Source organism: Pistacia vera, unplaced genomic scaffold (assembly GCF_008641045.1).
Source record: "Pistacia vera cultivar Batoury unplaced genomic scaffold, PisVer_v2 Contig486, whole genome shotgun sequence".
In the NCBI taxonomy this organism is placed as follows: Eukaryota; Viridiplantae; Streptophyta; class Magnoliopsida; order Sapindales; family Anacardiaceae; genus Pistacia; species Pistacia vera.
Window position 1 is genome coordinate 378,885 of NW_022196319.1, and position 5,866 is coordinate 384,750.

The window sequence follows — 5,866 nt, forward strand, 5'->3', positions numbered from 1 at the left end:
TAGGGTCGATCTGATGGTGTATGCCAAGTGGAGCTTGTATGGAGCTTGCAATCGAGTTGGTGTGATCGACTTGTAGTTAAAACCTTTGAGGGCTATGTGGCCCAGTCGGCGTGACCGACATTGTAGTTGAAAACATTTGACTGAAGCTGGAGCAGTGACATGCATGGCATGCATGTTTTACGCAAATAGTTGAATGAAGAGTTAATATGCATGATGTGCATGTGTTATGGACTGAATAATGAGTGAGCTAAATGGAAAAATGGGCTGTATTTATTTAAATAATGGGCCGAATAGAGAAAGATTTAATCAAATAGAGTGGTAGTTAAAAGGAGACAATGACACATATCTTTCCCCTTCAAGTGTTGTCACCCATGCTTGCTGGATCGAGTGGAGAGAAGGGTGTCACTTTCTATATCGGAGTAGAACCAGTTGAAGTCGAGTGGACACGTGATTCACTTTTGGGCTGATCCGAATGGGTACGCTAATATCGTGTGTGCAGACCCAAATATCATTGAATGGACTACTCGTGTTGTTTAGTGGTGCTGAGTTGCAGTGGGGAGTGGAAAGTTTGTAGACTACGGGGAGCTTGAGGGCTTTTGTGACAAGTTTGCTGGAGATTGTGATGTGAAGGTGGTTTGAGTTGATATATATTGGTTGGGAAGGGGCGATGGTTCGAGTTTGGAGTTTTGGAATACGGTGGGGTAAGTAGATGACTTTATGTGTTTTGAGAGGATTACTGTTGTATTTTTAGGATTTCACTGTGTGATTGGAGAAGCTGTTAGGGCGATTTTAGGAGAGCAGATAGACGGGTTTTGGGTTTCAAAGTGGTGGCAAATCTTCGTGAAGTTGAATGGGGATTGGATCAAGGCTGGTCAAGTTTGAGTTACCTTTTAATGGAGCGAAGGTCCTGGAGATGCTGGCGTATTGCGGCATCTTCTTGAATGAACAAATTGACTGGTTTTGCGGCAGGTAATGCATTGCAAAGCTCTGATGACAGTGGCGGACCACCTGGTGGTTTGATGATTGAAGTGAAAAGGCGTGTGTAGAGAGGTTAGAGACATAAGCTATTGCCTTATCTGAACAGAGGATTAGAGAAGAGAGATTGTTGAAGCAAAGTCAATGAATCAAGTGGTTTAGGAACACCACTTTAAACTCAAACAAATTATTATTCTATTATTAATTTAGAACAATAATATGAAGCTATTATTAATTTAGAACAATAATATAAGCTTCAAGGTCTTATACTACTCACTGAATGGATATAATATAAAATAAATTACGATATACCGAATAGATATAATATGACATGTGAATAGATAAAACAAACGAAGAAAAATAAAGAAAGAAAAAATTATTATGGTGATGGGATTTTCTGATTAACATTGTCAGTCAAAAGGAGTTCCGTGTCGCCTCTCATGTTGTAAGTCGTCGTTGGCAGATGATTGTCAGGCCCCACAATGGGCGTCAAACTGTAGATGCAAAAAATCTATCATCATGAAAATAGGGTCTGATCCCGTGAGGTTGAGGCCACTAACAATCCGTTAGACTTGCACACATGAAAAGGCAAGCGTGAAGCTTCCGGAAAACACCAAGGTGGTTTTTGCCGTGGGCACTCCGACGCTCAAGTCAGCAAGGCTGAAAGAGATTATTTGATAAGAATTAAGGAGATGAAGAATTACCGGAGTCTTGTCGGAAGCTAGGACTACGGTAAAGGTGTCGGGTTATCGGGAGCAAGAACTTTAGGAGCAAATAGATGGTTTTGAGTAGTGTAGATTGACTATGGGAGATTGCATGCCTAATGAGAGGGCAACCCTCTGTTTTTATAATGAACCCAAGGGGTTGGAATCCTAGTAGGACATTGAGTCCTTTTGAGAGATAATCCCTATCAAGAAAGAAATACGATTTCTTGACCTTATCAGATTAAGTTTAATAGTTTAAATAAGATTTGGAATCTTAGTAGAACACTAAGTCTTATTTTGAGAGATAATCCCTATCATGAAAGAGATATGATTTCTTGACCTTATCAGATCAAATTTAATAGTTTGAGTAAGATTTAGAACCTTAATAGAAGAGGAAATAGAATGAGATTCTGATTTTCTAGTTATAGACTGTTGCAGGCTAATAAGCTAAAACTCAGTTTAGCTTAACTTATGGGATAGCCCAACTCATAGAATGGGTAGTTCGCAAGGTGATTTTAAGCATAGACTCAATCAGGATTGGGTTGAGGCCTTGGGTCGTGACATGTTTATTTTGTTGTTGGGCCTCGTCAATCCCAAGATGGTTTTTGGCCCTAACAGAAGCTAAATAGAATTGAACTAAAACACAAAGTTGAGAGAAGACTGACTTTTCTGTAACATTGTCCTGTTCTAGTTTTAAGAACCTACTGTCTTTTTGTATTGGGCAGTTGCTGGCTAAGTGGGGTTGTTAACCTGTTCTGTAGTTTTTCTTATCATGATTTGACTTAGGCGGCCAATGACAAGGCTTTTGAATTTTCTATATTTATGTATATATGCAGCTTCTCTGAAACTTGAAAAAGTCATTTCATTTTGATTAAATATGCAGATTTGCTGGAAAAGGGATACATCAAGGATCATGAATTTAGCATATCAACCCGCAGCAGCTCTGGAACGGTACAATAATTTCACAATGATAAGCTATGGGTCAACTGTATATATGTATATATGTGTTGTACCTTTGATTAATATTGACTCCTACTTAACCATGCATGATCTGTATGACTTTCAATATTTGATTCATAATTAGCAAGATCATTTATTTGTTCAGCCATTATGACTTTTCATGCTTAGCTATGGTATGGATTTGCAAGATTGTTAGCTTGTATTTGTCTACGCATGTTCATGTTTAATTTATGAATGCAATTAACTGCTCAACATTAATTCAGAACAGAAGCATGAGATGAATGATAAACGAAATATAAAAGCCATCTAATTGTTGAAATTCACTAATAAAAACAACATTTCCGCCGTCGTCGCATTGTACCTGTTATGATTTAGTGTTCAATGTCGAACTGAATCACAGCATCCTTTTATGTTTTCAAGCAAAATTAGAATTTCTTCTGCATTGTTTTCAGACCCTTGCTTCGGCTGCTGTGAAACTTGGAAAGCACTCTTCTACATATCTTGCAGCAAAATACAATTGCAAGAATGCTACCATTGATATAAAAGTTGATTCGAAATCACAGGTGTGTTTATTTTCGATAGAGTGATTCAACATCAAATGTAAAAGTTCTTCTCAGCTACAAAATATCATTAAGCATTGACCATCTACTATATATTTTTCTTTGATGGCGTTGGCAGCTTTCAGCAAGCCTCAGTTTCAGTGGAAAGTTTTTGCCATCCACGAAGATTATAGCTTCCTTGAAATTGCCTCATTACAGCTCCAGTGAGGTACAGATGCCTTAATCATTTGGCTGTGATTATGAGTTTAATAGGTGGATTATACAAAGCCTGGTCGGATTATATGACATTGGATTCGAGAAAAGAAATACATTTTCACACCTTGAACGCCATGAAATTGAGAAAGCTCATAAATTAAAAGTAATCTTACATGCATAACCAAGTAAGAACTAAAACTCTTGTCAATCTATTTAGAGGACAAGCAAGAGTCATAATGAACCAATACAAGCAATCTTGTAATCCATACACTACTTAAAGAATAAAAAGTTACGTAAGTTATGCATGGTCAAGTACAAGCAAGTTTGCGAGTCTATGCATGGTTGACTTGCCAGGTTCAATAAAGTAATCTTACTGTTCATATCCTGATGAAATGTCATGCAAATCATACATGATCAAGTACAAGCTAGTAACCTTACAATTCATCCAAAGGACAACCAAGAAAAGTCGCGAGCGCACAGCCAAATACGAGGAATTAACTTTACTAAACCATACCAAGTATGAGCAAAAAATGTCATTCAAGCCATCCATGATTGAGTACAATCAAGTAACTTGCTAGACCTTTCATAAAAACACAACTAAATTTTACAAGACCATAAAAAATTAAGAGTTCATCACTATAAAATAAGAGAAAATTGTACGTCAATGCTCTTTAATTATCAATACTTTGAGACTCTCAAGTGAAAAAGAGGATATTGACAGAAGAAAATAATTCAAATTTAAGCCAAAAAGATAAGGGACAAACTTCATTATTAACGGATAGGGAGAAAGATACATGAAACAGCTGTTCTAAATTCGATTCCCTGAGACTGGCTACTATAAAAGAGCTAACAAATTATCATCCAGGTATGAAACAATACAAAAAAGCAATTGCAAACTACAAATATTTAGTAAACATAAATAATGATAACATACTGTTATGCTCAGCATTACAAATAAACAATCTAGAACAGAAGCAGGAGGTGAATGTAAACGAAATAGAGGCTGTCAAATTGTTGAAATTCAATAATAAAAATACATTTCCATCATTACATTGTAAATTGTGAGAGTTAGTACTCAATGTCTAACTGAATCACTGCATCCTTATGTTTTCAAGCAAAATTAGAATTTCTTCTGTATTGTTTTCAGACCCTTACTTCAGCTGCTGCGAAACTTGGAAAGCACTCTTCTACATACTTGCAGCAAAATACAATTGCAGAATGCTACCATTGATGTAAAATTGATTTGAAATCACGGTGTGTTATTTTTGTAAAAGTGATTCAAGATCAAATGTAAAAGTTGTTCTCAGCTATAAATTCATTAACTTGCACATATTTCAGCATTGAGCATCTTCTATATTTTCTTTTATGGCATTGGCAGCTTTCAGACAGTCTCAGTTTCAGTGGAAAATTTTCTCCATCCACAAGGACTAAGCTCCTTGAAATTGCCTATTACAGCTCCAGTGAGGTACAAAACCCTTAATCATGTTGGAGTGTGAATAAGGTTGTCATTATGAGGTCAATAGGTGGATTATACTAAGCTGGTGGATTAAGACATGGATTAAGAATCAAATCACTCTTACACAACTGAACACCCATAAAAAATTCAAATCATAAATTATGCAATCATAAAAAAAAAAAAAAAAAAAAAAAAAAACATACAACTGATGGAATTCTGTAGTTTAAGATCAATGATCTGAATGGTTCCCAGACTAAGATTATGCTATTAACTGCAAAGCATGTACTTCTTTTTTCTCTACTGCAGCTCAAGATAAGCTACTCCATGAACATGTTTTTGGTACGTCCATTTTCTAAACCAGTCCCCAGCAATTATGCTTTCAGCATCTATAGGAACTCCAAAAATTGCACTAAGCGTGGAGGCAAAATACAAGACAGAAAGCTGTTCTGCCAGCTATAATGCAAGCATAAGCTTGGCAAATCCAGAGCAATGCTTCAATAATTCTGTAGGTGATTTTTTCCTTAAGAATGAAAAACATTGAAAAAAAAACCAAAAATTATAACCTATAAGCTTTGGGTAATAACCAGTGTTAGTTGCAAGCTACATCTTCTACAAGAGTTGATGTGTTTTGATTGGTTGTTAACTTGTGGGAGTCAACTAGTTAATTTTATTTCAAATAGTTTATTTGGTTGTATAAAACATTTTGAGATCTAATCTCACTGTTATGAGGCTAATTTTTGGGGTTGAGAGAGAGGGAGCGAAGGGGATGGGGGTATAATAACATTTGATACTTTACATGCATTGTATTGCAGACAAATCCAGCAATACATCCCTGATGAGCAAGTTTGAGACTTGTTACTTTGCTTGGTAAACTTTCAGGGCCAACAGGGTGACTGCGAAAGCATCATATGTATACCGCTTTAATCCGCCAAAGGAGATTTCTGTGGGGGCAGGATCCACAGGGGTTCTCAAAGAAGGAAAGTACTTTTACAGTTGGAGGATCATGCAGTGTGGAT

The 5,866-nt window shown here is 36.5% G+C and overlaps 1 long non-coding RNA gene across 2 annotated transcripts; it reads left to right on the forward strand.

The window, feature by feature from the left end:
* The first annotated feature begins 2,560 nt into the window (after positions 1-2,560).
* On the forward strand, positions 2,561-4,683 carry LOC116146963. Of its 2 annotated transcripts, XR_004130594.1 has the most exons (4): positions 2,561-2,630; positions 3,092-3,202; positions 3,318-3,407; positions 4,542-4,683. It is a non-coding gene; the product is annotated as an uncharacterized LOC116146963 (long non-coding RNA). The 2 variants fall into 2 exon arrangements; XR_004130593.1 differs by lacking the exon at positions 4,542-4,683 and having other exon boundaries at positions 3,318-3,575.
* The last annotated feature ends 1,183 nt before the right edge of the window (positions 4,684-5,866 follow it).